This window comes from Arvicola amphibius, chromosome 1, assembly GCF_903992535.2.
Source record: "Arvicola amphibius chromosome 1, mArvAmp1.2, whole genome shotgun sequence".
NCBI classification, from domain to species: Eukaryota; Metazoa; Chordata; class Mammalia; order Rodentia; family Cricetidae; genus Arvicola; species Arvicola amphibius.
Window position 1 is genome coordinate 157,635,490 of NC_052047.1, and position 17,303 is coordinate 157,652,792.

General features: G+C 44.5%; 1 long non-coding RNA gene across 4 annotated transcripts in view; it reads right to left on the reverse strand.

Moving 5' to 3' along the window:
* LOC119822488 overlaps nucleotides 1-17,303 on the reverse strand; it is a 57,084-nt gene that overhangs the window by 18,822 nt on the left and 20,959 nt on the right. The window contains exon 1 of one of the 4 annotated variants that reach the window (XR_005286798.1): nucleotides 2,210-2,639. The exons of the other annotated variants lie outside the window; for them this stretch is intronic. This is a non-coding gene — a long non-coding RNA (uncharacterized LOC119822488). Of the gene's footprint in view, nucleotides 1-2,209; nucleotides 2,640-17,303 lie in introns of those variants that run through there. 4 annotated transcript variants of the gene reach the window in all.

Here is a 17,303-nt window from a genome sequence, read left to right on the forward strand (position 1 = left end):
TTAATCCTTTGAAATATATTTCATTTTCCCAATAATGTTTATCGAAACGCTTCTGTTGAAATTCAGTTTAAACATTCTAGCACAGAAATATACTTGACTGAACAACGGAGATCAAACTAACATCTCATAACTGTATCAGAGGGTCATTGTTTGTTGGGGGGGTGTTTTTTGTGAGGATGTTGGTGTGTGTGCATGCATTTGGTTTGGTTTATGTTTGATTATCTATAAACCACAAAAAAAAAATAGCCAGAGTCTTACAACATAGCTCAGGTAGACCCCAAATTTGCATACATTCTTCCTCCCTTAGTCTCCCCATGTCCAGCTTGTCACTGAATGTTAAAAACATCATGCTAAGTGGTTTCTGTGTACATCAGATACACCCATTGTCTACCCTGCTACCAACATGACTATACTGACCGGCTGCCATGTGGCCTTGGCCAATAGACAGGCCAGATAGTAGACAAGGGAGAAGATAATGGAATTGGGATACTTGTTGCCGTGGCTTCCCCAGTGGACAGTCTCCATAAACTGGCTGCATCCTCTCATTCATCCTTTTCTCTATACAGCCTGCCCGACCTCCAGGTTCCAGGAACCCCATCTCTACCAGCCCACACTTCACACTCGACATATGCCCCCACTGTTTCTAGCCCTAGCATACTTTTAATACGTCTCCACATCTGTGTAAATGATCCCTTTTAGGTCATTAAAAATTATTCAATTATGATGTCCCTGTTGATGTTGCCTAACCTCAACTGCTGCAAGCATGGGACTCAGCTGACTTTATAATACAACTTGAGATATAAAGGAATAGATACTTTCTTAGCAAAAGAAGATCTCAAAGTTTTGCAGTAATGGGGAGATATGTCTCAAGTGACTGGCAAAAAGCTATCAAGTCTTTGAGATACCCAGTTAAATTTTTAGACCTCCATCAAGATAAAAAAAAATAATTTTAAAATGTTAAAATTACTGCCCAGTGGAGAGGCCATGGTGACGTTTTTCTACACTGTTCCCAGGGAATGAGCCCATGGAGCTTCCAACACTGAGCTACTCTGCCAAGGCCATAGGCACAGCATAGGCTCAGATCCAACAGCCCCAACCATACATTAGAGTGATAGTCACAACAGATACACCCATCTGTTTTAAACCTAAAGCTTCTGTAGTTTGCCATCTTCTGCCAATGATTATGAAGAACAGATTTCTTCAGGGGCTCTGCGTGTGTGCTGCCTCAGCTCCTAACCATGAGCTCCTCTGAATATAATGAACATGGAAACCTGGCTACCTGCAACAGTGTATGCTTAGAGCGTGGCTACATGTGTGACTTGAATTGTTGGACAATCTAAAGATCCTCATCCTCAACTTCTGTTGAAGTAAGTCTTGGCATTAGGCCTACTGTATACCTCGGTGACTTACACTAAATGTTGGGTTCTGGAAGTATCTGAAGTCCCAAAAGAAATGGGTTCCTTGACTCACATCGTCTCCATCCCTGGAGAAGAATTCAGGATGCTTGGTCAATTTAGAGACCTTGAAGTCTCATTCTGATGAACAATGAAAATAAATGAATTCACCTGGCCAGAGGATAATTTCTTGGCTGTAAAAAATGGTGTACATTTTGCTAATATCTTGATGAATAGTAACCTTCCTGGATCCTAATATGATGTCAAAGAAAATTGAGTTTTACATTCTTTTTCAGGCCAGGAGGAAGGCTAAGTGGATAAGAGCATTTGCCAACAAGCCTGAGGATAACCAGAGTTCAACCCCCAAGACTTACAAGTAGAAGTGGAGAACCAACTCCCAGATGCTGTCTTCTGTCCTCTTTATATACACCAGCAGCATACACACACACACATATAAATAAATCAATGTTAAAATAGAATCCATTCCCCAAATTCAGAATCATCTCATGAAAACTCTTTAACTTGAGGGAGGTGTATTTTTTTACTCTAACATCAGACTGGATCTCTGGCAATATTCTTCTCTCTTTACCACAATCCAAAGCCTAAAGGATGGGAGAAGAGGAGAGGACAACACATTCTCTTGGCCCTGCCACCCAGTTTAGGATCCTGATTCAGAGCTTATGGTTAGTTCTGCCAGGGCCTCTGACAGGACTATATAGGATGGCAGATAAGGGACCACTGTCACTTGCAGGCAGTTTCATCTTGAACTAACACAGAAGCATGGCAAAAACTGGATAAAACCTGGATTGACTTACCCCAGCAGCCTCTGAAGAGAGTGGGGAATCTTGTGCTTAATGTTTCCATCAAGTGACCGAGAGCACTGAAGATTGTTACTCTGGGGACAAGTCAAAGGTGAGGAAGACTTGAAGGGGAGGATGCCAACTTGGCAGGAAGAACCAACAAGATATTGAAAGACATGGCGGGATGTCACCAACTCAGTCTCATAAAGATGGTTGGTTGTTGGAGCTGAACATCAGCTCTGCTCTATGATGAAGACATGGAACCCAGAGTCCAGAGTCCATATGGCTTGACCAGTATGTCTGCCCTGTTGATCTTGCTGTACCCCAGCACTCAGCACCCTCTATTTCAGCAATGAGCACCCTGTATCCCAGCATTCAGCATCTTGACTTTCACATGACATCAGGGGCGGGGGATATTCCATTCTCAGGTCTATGATATGAAAATAAATATATAGCAAAATCTGAATTAAAATGCAGGACAAAGACTTTATAAGTGTGTTTCCTTACCCTAAGGGGGTATCATCAAAATAGCCTCAGGCAAATCTCTTAAAATCTGTCCCATGTCCTGAGTCAGGATCCTAAGACATTAGAAGCGGGTGTCAGTTCCCCCAGTTCATTCTGATAATCACCCAGGTTGAGGGACCATTGCACTGAGCATTAACAACCACCTCTAGACTCCTGCTATGTCCGACCAGGAAATATAACACACAGGTCTGGGGCTTGTCAAGTACTGTGCAGCCTTAAGAACTTACCACCGCACAGTGCTACTTTGGAAAGTTCTGGAAACTTTAAGAGGTGGGACTAGTTAGAGAAGAAGTAAATCACTGGCGGCATTAACAGCAAAGGCTGTTCTAGTCCCCAGTCCCTTTGTGGCTCTTTGTTCCTATCTACCAAGAAGTGGCACTCCTCCTCATGCTCTGATACTTTATACAAGCATCCATGGATTGAAGCTTCTGGAACCATGATCAAAGAAGCCATCCCGTCTTAAAGTTGTTCTCTCAGGCAATTCAGTCACAGCTATGCAAAAGTAATCTCTAATGTGCCTTCAACAGCCAACATTTATTCCAGAATGTCATGTAACTATAGACAACAATGATCCCCAATCCCTGTTCATTTTGCATTGCTAAGACTCAAACCCAGGGCCTTGCACATCATAGGCAAATTCTGCACCACTGAGCAACAGTTAGAGGATTCATCCCTGGGAAAGGCTAACCTTTCTCTTTCTCAGCAGTCATTAGTTAACTGTAGTTCTTTATCTAGGGATAGAACCTTGCAAGATTCCCCCTTCCACTAAACATGTCTATTAATATTGTCTTTCTTCAGCTCTTATCTTGGCAGCCATATTGTTCTGGTATCAGAGGTATGGCTTCCCTGTCATGTCTAGGAGAAACAATCTCACAGCAGACTTCCTGTTCCTCTGACTCCCCAATCTTTCCACCTCCATTTTCTTGATGTTCCTGAGCCTTAGGTACAAGGGTTGTATAATAGATGTATCCACTGGGACTGGGTTCCCACCGCCAGTTGATCTCTGCATTATGAGCAATGGTGTTTTTCTATAGCAATCTCTACTGCAAAGAGAAGCCTCTTCAATGATGGGTGAGAGCTACACTTAGCCATGGGTACAAGTTTCCCTAATTCAGTTAGGAATTATGCCAGTCAGGTAAAGTGGCAGCAGTATGTTCTCCTAGTATACGTTTAGTAGCCCCAGACAGTTTGAAGTTATACCACTTGGGCTGACAACCTCCCTACAAAAGTTATCACAATTTTAATCTGACTTGAATTTCATGGTTAAATATTGACATGTTTATTTTTAATTTATTTATTTTTAATCTGTATGGGTATGTATATGCCTGTGTACCACATGCACACAGTACCCACAAAGGCCTGAAAAGAATGTTGGATTCCCTGGGAGTTACAGAGGGTTGTAAGCTACCATGTAGGTGCTTTGAATCAATCCAGGGTCCTCTGCCATCTCTCCAACCCCAGTGCTGGCTTTTAAACCAAATCCATAATACTGGTGGCACAGGATACATAATCAAAGAAATAGATCCACAGTACTGCATGACAAAGTGTTGTTCTTCAGACCAACAATGACACACCCAAGAGGTGTACATAGAAGCATAATGACAAATGCTATGAACAAGGATTCAGGAAATAATTCAAAAGTTGAGTCTTCATTAATATTGTAGGTGAGGTATTTTTTTAAATGATTATAATTAAGCCCTGCCTGGTATCACCCTCCTGTAATCCTAGCCTTGAGTAAGGTCAAGGCAGAATTGCTGTCAGTCTCTCGCCAACCTGGGCTACAGAGCCCATCTCAGACGGCCAGATGTTGATAACCAAAAGGAAAGTAGAAGTACGTTCTATGTTAGTAGCAAGCATGCACTGTTTTCAGTTCTTTATTTCTTCCCTTTTAGATGCCTTTCTCTGGCATTCGCCACGAGTCTTTTCAAAGCTATGTGATATTCCCGCTAAGTAGAAAAGGGAGCAAAGAATGGAACATAACAAATCAGAGGGCAATATGTTCTCTCGACACCACTCGGAGGGGTATCATCAAAATGAATTCGCGTATGTTCCGCAAGGTGTTCTGAGGTCCCGACAAGAAACGTGTGCCATGCACCCCGCGGTGCTAACTTCCTGGGCTAGTTACCCATGCTGCAATAAGAGCTGTGCAGTCAGCTTCATTCACTCATTTTGTAAGCACTAGACCCTTTCATTTTTTTTCAAACCATACTCCCCTATTTAAATAAGAGGGAAGAAAACGCTATAACACCTCTTCCCGTACCTACTTAATCACCAAGCCCCAGCCTCTTCTAATCAGTGCTTCGGAGTCTGCAAACCCAGAGCACTGTGTCCTGAGGCACCAAGTAATGCCTTCCGTCCCAGACACCTGTGCACTCCAGCGGCCTCTGCCCACTCGAAGAACTAGATAAAGCTCAAACACAAGTCTTAAATTACTCAGCCCCCTCAATTCCTGATGGATACAAAGAAACAGCGAGGGAAGGGCGAGACTATGGCAGGAGGAATAGCGCTAAAGCAGGAGCACAAACCAATAAATGCAAGTGAGTTGCACGTCTGGGCCACTGCGGAGTCTTAAACCAGGCCTGTTGTGTTTTGATCTTACAGGAGCGCATATGGCCTTCCATTAGCAGGTCTCAGAGCGGTGGGCCACGTTACCCTACCATATGTGCCGTTCACAGCAACAGGCCTGATTTATGGTGGTGAGCACAGGCGTTTCCTTTGTATTTCATCTCCTTGTTATTTCAAGAGAAACGTAAGGGTAGATTTATTCTGCCATTACAAAGAAGCTTCGTAAAGATTGCTTGTTCAAAGCTGATCGTTTCCAGTGGGTGAGGCGGATCCGTTTCCAACAAAAATAAAAACTCAGTGGGAGCTAGCAACTTCTTCTGCCTTTGCCCCCAAAATAAGAACACATTCACCCTCAACTTTACCCCCAGTCCCACAACCATGGCAAAATAGCCAAGGCAAGAACATTGTGGGGAACGGTGCATGGTTAGTAAGGGGCTTCCGTGAGCCACCCTGATGGTCTCCACTCCATCTTTGCCCCAGCAGTAACTGTCAGTATTTGTCTGATTATGTCGAGAAAAATCAGGAAAATCTAAAAGATGGCAAATAGTATCTCACAAGAAGAATTTAAGAACCCGACGCCTCCCCAATCAAAAGCTAATTTACCAGTAGCATAATCGAAGGGGGAGTCGTGTGTAAGGAAAAGATTGGACAGTCCTGGCACAAACAGATAAAAGATATTAGAAGATGCCACCACATACTGTATAGGCCTCAGTCACCCCTCCCATTCTGAGATTGGAAGACCATTTATCTTGGGTGTCTCTGAGCCCTATTCTTATATTGCCAGGTCCTGGAGCGATCTGTACTTGCCTCATTATACAGATAAACTACCCTGCAGCTCTAAAAACAAAGCAACTAGCCAAGTAGTTTCGCCTTGCTGAGTCTCTGTCTGCTAGATACAGAATAAATGATTTCACCCCAGCTTTTAATTTGAATCCATCTCTAGTTTTAAAAAAAAAAAACAAACAAAAAGGAGGAATTTTTCCCAATTTTTACAAAGGTCTCTTCTGAAGAAACTTGATGGCTGTTCAATTGGGCTTGCCTATCAAGCAATGTAAGTTGTTGCTGGTTGTTTTACACATATGCACACATACACACATGCATGCACACACACACATGCATGCACACACGCACACACTCCAGCTTCTCAGATATTGACTATGTGGAAACATGGACTAGGTTCAAGTGTGACTGACTGAAGGCCATGTAGAGCGAGCTTTCTAGTCACTGTGGACCGCCAGTATGGAGAATGAATTCCTTGCTGGAATAGGAGGGACCCTTTCTAAGCATCATGGGAAAGAGACAGATTTTAAACTAGTTTCAAATCTTTATCAGAACACCTCACCTCCTGTAAGTACCCCACTCACCCCTCATTTCCGTGACCATTGGCTCCTCGGACATTCTAGAGGATCTAGAGGAAATTCCCATTGGCAATGACATCCACAAAGCTTTAGAGAAGTCTTTACCATGGAGCTAGCAAGTCTCTTTCCCTGACCTACCTTTCTTTGAAACTGAGGAAATACCATTAAGAATCAAGTTATCTCCCCCAAGTCACTGCACAGAACATTCACTGGACATAATGAAATAGTGTGTGGCTTACCGTAGAGGTTTAGTCAGTATTTGTTGCTGAGACAGAAAAAAAGGGGGGGCCTGGAAAGAACTAGTTAGAAGAGGAAAGTTTATGTTAGTTCATAATCCTAGATTACAGTCCATCGCTGGCCACAGGCCAACCCAATCTAAACAAACCCTGTTTCTAAAATTCCTTCGCTGCAAGAGATATGAAATATGCCCACCCCAGAACAGACCAGAGTTCACGCTGAGAAACCAATGACTTTATTAGGCTTGCTTATGAAGCATGGATTCGGGGTTTCTGACAGGAGTGTAGATGACTTCAAAGCAGCCACTCTGGAAAGCCATCACCAAACTTCCCCTTAGCTGCACAGATAGAGGTCCCTTCTCTTCATCTTCCCCAACCTATACACTACTGGAGGACAACCGTAATTAGGACAGAATTACACACAAATGTCAGAGAAGTGACTGAACCTTTGGATGAGGGGGGTCAATGACCTCCCTACCCATTCCTTCAGGGAGAGAATGCCAATAGACAACAGGTTCTGCTGCGGTCCTTATCTCACCCAATGAAGATGGCAGCAGTTTAGCTCAGGGGACATCACCTATGACAACCCCTTATTGAGGTCTCCGTCCCAGGTGGTTTTTCCATTGTGTCAAACTGACGATGAAAGCTAACCATTCCAGTAACGTTGTGTAAAATTTCAATTTAATACACTATGAATATTTGCCCCATTTCACTCCAGGGTCTCTAGATGTTGACTTTTCTACAGTAAGATTGGGATTTTATGTGGAAGATTAGGAAGCAGACCATGGAGGTAGCTCACTGGGAAAGGGTTGGCCATGCAAGCATGAGGACCCGAATTTGATCCCCACACCCATGTAAAAGTCTACACATGGAGCCGGGCAGTGGTGACGCATGCCTTTAATTCTAGCACTCAGGAGGCAGAGGCAGGCAGATCTCTGTGAGTTCAAAGCCAGCCTGGTCTACAAGAGCTAGTTCCAGGACAAGTTCCAAAGCTATAGAGAAACCCTGTCTCAAAGTAAAATGTTTGCACATGGTAGCATGTGCTTGTAATCCCAGTTCTGGGAATGCAGAGACAGGAGGACCACTGTTATTAGGACTTACTAACCTGCTACCTCAGACAAATCCAAAAATCCCAGGTTCCTGCGAGAAACTGTCTCAAAAACCAAGGTGGATGTATCCTGGAGAATGACACCCAGTGTTGATCTCTAGCCCTACACACATGCACACATGCACACATGCACACAAGTACACAATAACAGAAAGCATTAGACTTCTTGGGCCTCTGGGTTTGGTAGTATTAACATTTGCATTTAAAAACTTACTGAAATGGGACTAGAGAAATGGATCAGTAATTAAAACCCTTTGCTGCATAATCATGAGGACAGAGATCAGCTGCCAGAATGCATACAAGATAATCAAGGCATCCAGCACATTCCTGTAACTCAGTTCTGAAAGGATGGAGATGGGAAATGACTGGGGCTTGCTAGCTTCCAGCCTAGCCAAGAAAATATGAGGCCTAGGTTCAGGGAGACACCCTGCCTCAAGGGAATAATCAGAGAATAATAGACACCCTGCCTCAAGGGAATAGTCAGAGAATGATAGAATGATAGAAGAGGCCAACTAATTCCCTCCTGTAGCCTTTGTGCACAAGTCTGTGAACATGCCTATCCAAAGTATTCTGTGCCTACACCACACACAGGGATACACAAAGAAATACATAACTCTTTTTTTAAGAGAAAACATTCTAAGAATATTCATAGATCTTGTAGGGGCTCCCTGGGTTTTTAGTTCTGACTGGTCTTTCCATTTTTAACATGCTTCTTCTATAACTAGTAATAATTGCACTTCTTGGTGAGGTGTGGAATGGCATCTCAGCACATGTCTACAGCAGAACACATGCAATCAGAGGAATCAATCTTCCCACTCTGTTGTGGTTTGAGTAAGAATGGCCCCATAGATTACTATATTTAATTGCTTAGTGGCACTATTTGAAAGGATAAGTCGATGTAGTCTTGGAGGAAGTATGTCACTGGGGGTGGGTTTTGAGGCTTCAAAAGCCCAAGCCAGGCCCGGTGGTTCTACTCTCTCTCTTCCTGCTGCCTAAGGATCAAGGTGTGGTACTCTTAGTGCCTTCTCCTGCACTGTGTCTGCCTGTGTGCTGTTGTGCCTCCTGCCGTGCTGATAATGGACTAAACCTCTGAAACTGCAAGCTAGCCCCAATTAAACGCTTTCTTTTATGAGAGTTGTCACGACCATGGTGTCTCTTCACAGCAATAGAACATTGAATAAAACACGCTTCTTGATGTTTGGAGCTTTCGAACTCCCCTTTACAATTCTTCACAGATAGAAAACAGGTCACAGTGAGGTCCTCCTCATACATTGGACTGTGGATATTAGAACCTGTTATTCTGCTTAAGAAAATACCTGCATAATGGAGGTCAGAAACGTAACTTTAGACTTCAACATGAGGCCAGTGCTGGCTTGGACAATTTTTACTGATATGACCATATAGTAGTTACTAACACTCTGAATTTGTTTTCTTGGTGGAAACTGGGTTATTAATACTTAAGTCCTAAAGTGTTGAGAGAAATATTGTGGTCTCCTGAGCACTCCTTATCTCAGTATCAGACAAAGCACACATACATGAAGCACTTTCCGAACTGGCCCAAAAGCACCCTGAACACATGAGTTAAGTCACTCACTAAAAAGAGCTCAAGTTCCTATTATGTTTCCAGAAAAATCTTGAATGTAGGAGAAAGTGTGTGATGAAAAGAAAATCTGTGCCTTGACAAAGTTCACTCTGACCAACGAGATACAGATAACTAACCAGCCAGCTAACAACAAGTGTATTCTTAAGACATCCAATTAAGACGGCAATATGAACTATACACATCAAAGAAAACTGACTTGGGGCAGAAAGTAACTGAACGAATCATGATGCTAAATCCTCACAACTTTGCCAACTCCCAGTAAATCAAGGACAGGAAGTAGGAAAACCTATATTTAGACACACGTTCTTGGTGGTCGCCATCAAGGAAGCAACCAGCATGGTGCAGTGACTGGGCAGGAAAATGGATGGTCGGGGCATGGAACTGGAAAAGGCACAGCCAACAAGAGAAGCCAGTCAACTAGCATAACAGTTTCCATTTTATTCTGCTACACCCCTGAGGCCCTCAGAGCTCTCACTGCTGGTGCGATTTAAGCAAGTCATGCTTAGTTAGAGCCTAGAGACGTCTAAGTAATCATCACTGCTCTCAGAGCTGAGATCTATGGGTACTTTCCTGATGGATGAAGATGTCAGGGCAACAGGAGTCTGGATGGCCTTCTACCCTACTACCTCTGCATTTCCAGGGACATGGGAGTGTTTTCCTCTATCTTTCCATCCCCTAATGTTCTGCCAGTTCCTCCCATTTGCAGAACATATGTAGAAGCTATCTGGCAAGAGGATTTCAGAATGTTGTTTGCAGACTTCTACACACCCCCTTCCCAGGAATATACAGAAGGGCATTGCTGAAGCCAAGAGCCAAGTAAAACACTCTTCCCCTCAAATTTCTACTGTTATAAATCTTAGGAAACCAAAATAAACAATAGATTCCTAGATGTGTTCTCAAAAATGTTTGGGGCTAAAGGGGTGGGGCAGAATTAAAACATCCCAGAAATGATGGGGGACAACATGAGTACCTCTTTTGCACCCCATCTCTTTCTAATATCAAGGACAAGAACTCATCCAACCTCATTCACTCTAAATTGTAAATGACTGATAATAGTTTCATGAACATCCAGTATGGTATAGACAAGAGTAATTAAGGAGTAATAAATATCAACTAAAGTTTTTAAGTAACTGATTCTTAAGATGCTGTACAGTCAGGACAGAAAAGCCTGCCCTCTGGTTCAGACAATATAAGCAAATCAATACAGTCAAAATGAAGGCCATACAGGTGATAATAAAAAGAAGAAACCCCCCAAAAATATATAATAACATGGAAACTAATAGAAAGCAGAGTGCCTGAAGCTCAGCACTTGAGCCCTCCAGCCTCACGTAGAAGAGGACTGTTACTGCGCTCTGTAGGATGTGCCATGCTTGGCAGCATCCTTACACAGGAGCTCCCCGACCTAAAATAAACAAAACATCCTCCAGACATTGCCAAATATCTCCCAGGAAGCTAGCTGTAACTTGAGCTGAGTTGACATGAATAAAAGAGCTGCCTAATGGAAGCAGAGAGAGAGATTAATCTCAGTAGATAAATCATGTACAAAGACCTAAAGGTGCAAAGCAGCAGAAAAATGTGGCAAAGAGAATGGAGGGGTGTGAATCCAGTGTGAATCCAGGCAGCAGAAAGTAGTTCACGTGCCGAACTGAAGGTTTGACATAACTAGGAAGTGGAAGGCCACGGCGGGATGTTGAGGAGGACAGTGGCTTATCTCTGTTTGCACTTTGGCCGCATTTCTCTGGCGACTGGATGGATGACGGGATAAAAGCAGAGGAGGTTAGAAGGGAAAACAGCTTTCGTGCGTGGTTGCCATGTTCTGACCAGATAACAAGCGACATAAAGGCCAAAAAGACATTCTGAAGGAGTGGAAGCCAACAGAGTGTCTGTGTGATGACGGATGAGGAAGAGGAACGAAGGAACCTGCAGGATAAAGGCTTGAAGCTAGGGATGGATAAAGAAGGTGAAAACTGGGTCCTTCTCAAACATGCAAAGGATGAATTGTACATGAGTCAGAGATGTCAAGATGTCTTGTGAGCGACCATAAGTGCATGTGGTATAAGTGTGTATTCTGCATGAACATGTATACTTGTTATTCAAGAACTATTTGTGCTGGATGTCTGAGTTTCCACAAGAAACCACAGCCATTGTGAAAGGAGAATAGGAAAGACCTCAGGGCAGACTTCAGAGGACACTTAATCTTGAGGGAAGAGAAGGTCAAGAAAGAAGAAAAGTTTTTCCTCTTTCTTGAAGAAAAATATGATTCTGGAAAGAGCCAGTAGAAATAAGTTGCCATGATCTGAATACTAGTGTTCCCCCTAAATTCACAGGCCGAGACCTTTTTGAAAGGCCTTATGGGAACTTGGCTGCCCCTCCTGGGTAATATCAGTGGATCCAAAAATCCAGCTACAATGGCAAGGGAGCAGACAGACAGGGAGACCACAGACTCCTTAAGTGTAGACAGTATTTTTAAAAATCTGTCCCAAAGTTGGGTGTAGTGGTGCACACCTTTAATTCCAGGACTCAGGAGGCAGAGGCAAATGGATCTCTGTGAGATTGGAGCCAACCTGATCTACATAGTGAGTTCCAGGCCAGTGAGGGTTGCATAGTGAGACCCTATCTCTGGAGAAAAAAAAATTGCAGCACTATTATGTTTGTATTGAGACCAAGCGGGTTTATAGGCTGGGAGAATGGGTCCAGAGATGGCACAATCAGTAGGGGCCAGTTCTTGAGGAGAAGAATGGAAATGAAGGATGCAGTTGAAGGAAGGCATAAACTCCAGTTCTCTGTGAGAGCAGCACTGGTCTCTTAACTGTCCAGCCATCTCTTCAGACCCACACTCCCATCTACATCCCTCCACCCACAGAGAGGCACCCTTCACCCCCATCACCTCGTCAGTCTTTGTGACAGACAGCACTGTCTCAAATGTGATGAAAACGAGATCTCCCGCATGCATCCACGGCCACAGACAATTTCTACTTCCGGCCTTCAGAATTCTTGAAGCCTCCAAGTAAGCTCCCGCAATCTAGGCTGCACACAGAGAGGGACCTGGAAGTCCAGCCGGGCCATCAAAGTACCAGGCATTTAAGCAGAACCACTTTGAACCTTCATGACCAGCCAAGCATCAGAGCCTAATCTATAACATACTGGGCAACTGAATTGCCCAAAATCCAGGCCCACAAGATTCTGGGGGGTGGGGGCGTGATCTGACATTGTCTCACACCAGCTGAGAAGCAAGGTTTTCTGAGGTTTGAGGTGGCCCAGATCTATCACCTGGGAATGGGCTGCCAAGACTGAGGAATGAAAAGCCTTGCAGGGCTAAGAACGTGTGGGAGAAAAATGACTACCGAGGGCTGGGGTGACCTACTATGTCGGGTGAAATGATCGCTAATCACTTGCTGTTTTTACTCTGGAAAAAAAAAAAGAATAGGGGGAGCGCTACACATTATTCACTAGTGAGTCACCTCAGCTGCCACCGTGATGCCTGGTGACACATAATTAGAAAACAAATGACAGATTAGTTTAATAATATTCATTAGCAACTAATGAAACTGACAGTGTTTCCTATTGAAAGCAGGTTGGGCTGTTAGTTGATTTTAAGCAAATTACGCTCCTCCCTGTCCATGCTCCCTCTCCGCCTCCCTCCTCCCTCCACACCTCCCTCCTCCCCTTCTGCCTTTCAGCTAAAGGACAGGCTGGAGGTAAAGAGAGAGGAGAGGATTGTAAGTGGGTCATAAAATAGGGCATAAAGGGTGAGGTGGTTGAGGGGAACAAAAGGAGGCGAGATGAGATCAGAAAGAGAGGGTAGGGGCTGGGCTTGGGGTTGGTGGGGGGGGTGCCCAGAGAGGAGGGGAAGAGGAGAGAACCCTGCTTTCCCAGTGGTCTTCAGACAAGCAGCCGCTGTCAAAAACAAACTTCCACTTGCCACAGCAAGGAAATGGTTAACAGAAAAAAATCAATGCTTCCTTTCAGGCATTGTTGTTCTTTTTCCCTTAAAAAAAAAAAAAAAAACTCCCCAGTAAGAATTTTAACGATATGCAGAAATCATAGCTGTCTTGCTGAATTGGTGTAGGACTGACCCCCCTTGACAGTTCTTAAATTATTCAGCTATCAAGGGCCTGCTAAACATTAAATTAAGCATCCTCTCTCCCCTGTCCTAAACCATTAAGTTATGCAAATGCACAGATAATGGGGCATATGACAGCTGGAGGCATTAATCACGCAGCTCTGTCTCTGGGCCGTTGTTATGTGGAAACTGCATCTGCCAACAGACGGAACAGCCACAATTAGATCTCTTAATGGAACGGGAGCCACTACCTGGTCCTCCACGCAGCTCAGGTTGTAGACCCGGGAGTGAATGAGGCACTTGGGAGAGCTTGTGCGCTCATCTTTTCTCTGCCCCTCCCCCCTCTTTAATACCTGCTCCTCCAATTGAAATGAAAAATTACCTGTAATTGTTATCATTTGCAAACAAAACCTGTCAGAAGATGAACCTGCTGTTTACAGCGGATGTTTTTGTTGCTCCCTGGGAAGGTTCTTTGGGGAATTTCTTTCATTTGTTTTTATTTTAACAAGTCTCTGTCTTTGAAGATGCAAAGATCTCATGCTGCCCAGTGCGAATGTGAAGTAACCACTCTCCCATGAGAGCTTCCAAAGTGCCCCCATCAAAACCAGGACAGACTACCCCAAAGACTGCCTGAAATACCCCCGCCCGGCCCATCTGCAGCTGCTTGTCAAAGATGGCCCAACTGCTCTACCTGGCCCCCCCACAGGAAGTCATGAAGGAGAAGATAATGGAGACAACTCATTATCTGCACCTCCTTTGAGATTTATGACTTAACACACTCAATTTACAGCTGGTGGGGGTGTTAAGTCCAGGCTGTTAAGCACTTATGTAGGAGCCAGCCCATTGTTTTGTCTTCTCTCTTGCTGTTTTTTTTTTACTACCTTACAAGAGCTGAAGTTTGTGAGACAGTTGTCAGGCACACAGGACTTCAGATGGCCCAACACCACTTCCCTAATGACCTCCTCTGAACAGGACCTGGATTCCTTAGGGTATATTTACACTGGAAGCTAAGGTCGGAGGCCATGCAGGCTGATCACCCTCCCTGCACCTCGAGCAGCATCTCCGCAGATTCACATCCTGACACCTGTGTTGTGGTGGTTGTAGCTATGAAGCGACCTTTCCTGAAACAGTTGTAGAAACTAATAGACTCTTCCTGCGGAGGCCCTGGCAACAGCTGTTTCGTCTTACATCTGCCTTCCCTGTTTCTTAAAATCGGGAGCAACTGAAGAGCTAACAACCAACTGAACCATGTTTTCTCCTTGCCTTGAAAGTACTCCAGCCCTTTCAGAAAGTCTGCATATATTTATGAGCAAGAAACCAGGCCTGCTAAGGAGGCTGTGACAATAGCCAATAGCAAAAGCCAGCAGGCTTCCTTCCCCCAGTGGTTGTGCTAATCACCCTTTCAGGACAATTACCTCGAAGCTGGGTCAGCGCTGCTCCAGCGATGGCCTCACCCCGACCTTGAAAATGCCTGCCTTGTGCAAAGAGAGAGGAAGCAGGCCAGCTCTCAGAAATTCCTGACTGCTGCTGAGGAGGGAACTCACCCACAGAATTACCTGAAAAGCTTTGTTGGCTTCAGCATCTACAGGATAGTGTTCCTCTGCTAAGCCTTCCTGCCTGGCAAGCTTCCTTCTCCCAATTTTCCAAACAACTCTTCTTAAGAACCTTCTGGAAACTGGGGGAAAAATGTAATCACAAACAAGCCTGAGTTCCAGATTCTCATCCCATGAGGAATGTGGACCCAATGACTACAGGACTGACTCCGGGGTTCTATTTCAGTTTCCTAAACAAAACGGGAATGACCCAAATCAAGTGTGTATGGCATTTCTGCACTTGACAGCAGTCGGAACAATGAGCCACATGCGTATGGAGCTATGGACACGCTATCAAAGGTTTAACCTGGCAACGGTACACAGAAGTTCACTGATGTGTTTATTTTAGATATGCATTCTCTGTATTCTGACATCCTGAGAATGGTAGTTCATAAAGACGGAGCTTTGGCCAGGCGTCAGTGGTGCACACCTTTAATCCCAGCACTGGGGCGGTAGAGGCAAGTGGAACTGAGTTCAAGGTCAGCCTGATCTATAGAGCAAGTTCCAGGACAGTCAGGCCTACTCAGAGAAACCTTGTCTTGGTGGAGGGGGTGGGGGAGAGGATAGAGAGATTTGAGTAGCAGTTTTTATGTAACATCTTCAAAAAGAATGGTAAGTTTTAAAAAGAGACAAGGTTTTTAAAAAAGACATCAAGTCTTATGGTCAGCAACTTGGAAAGACGTGTGTGTTATATAAAGAGTAATTAGTTAAGTTTGCTAAAAGTAGTTCCTCTGGTATCTTCTCCATGCCAGTGAGGGTCTAGAGCTCTCTTCAGTGGCTAGCCTGTGTTCTCCCTGGAAGAGATGGAGACAGGAAACCTTTGCTCTTTGCAAGTCTGGCTTGCAAAAGTGCAGAGAAGGCAGAGTTCTTCTGCGCTGCTTCCTAATTGCCTCTGGCTCCACAATCTTCCCCTTTGAGGGAGGCTTCGTCTGATATCCCACATCTCACCCAGTAATTTATGACCTAATTCTATAGGGCGGCTTCTTTGTTTATTTGTTCTTCTTTGCTTGTTTTGACAATCTCATGTAGCCCAGGCTAGCCTCTGCCTTGAACTCCTCTCCCTTCTACCTCCACCTCCTTAGTGCTGGGATTAAAGACACAGGCCCCCATGTCCAGTCTTCTGTGGTGCTTGGCATCAAGCCCAAGGATTCAGATATGCTAGGTCAACACTCTCCCAGCTGAACTACATCCCCAGCTTTGAAAGACCTTGATTGTTTATTGATTTTGGTTTTTCGAAATAGGGTTTTTCGAAATAGGGTTTTTCTGTAGCTTTGGAGTCTGTCCTGGAACTAGCTCTTGTAGACCATGCTGGCCTCAAACTCACGGAGATCCGCCTGCCTTTGCCACCCGAGTGACAAGATTAAAGGCGTGCGCCACCACCACCCAGCGAAAGACCTTGTTTTAAAAGCAGGATGCTTCAACACTTGTGGAGTAGGGCCTTGACAGTATTTCCAATACTAGGTTCCAGAGAGGGAGCCAATGACCACACTTCAGGTGCTAGGCCCTGAACAACACTGTGATTGTTGTTTGGGGTTTTGGAAATAGGATCTTGCTATGTAGCCCAGGCTGGCTCCCAATTTACAGTCTCCTTGTCTCCACCTCCCAAGTGCTGGGATCATAAGCATACGTCAATACAGCCTGTTTCTGAACAACCTTTGAACAGAGCCTGTCCATCACACGCTTGGTGCTTGGTCCCCATTTCCCCTGCTCCCAACCCACAGCTGACTTCCTGATTGTTAAGTCTGTTAAATTTCCTGTGTTCCAGAACCCAACAACGTGGCCTTTTGTCATGAAAAACGCCAAGTGAACTCAGGGAAAAGCTTCACCCAGCACTGTGTTCTTCCAACATACAACATGTTCTATACTCATCCCCCATCTGAAGTCATTCTGTTCACGCATGACATCCCGCACTTGCTTAACACCCTCAATTGTTTGTTCCTCTTTCCACTAGAAACCAAAGTCCATGAATGTGTCTCAGTCTCATGGTCCATCCCCTCATCAGTGCAGAGCCAGAGAGCCTTCCGCAAGGATCAATAGGTCCCTGCAACTTCCAGTGGCC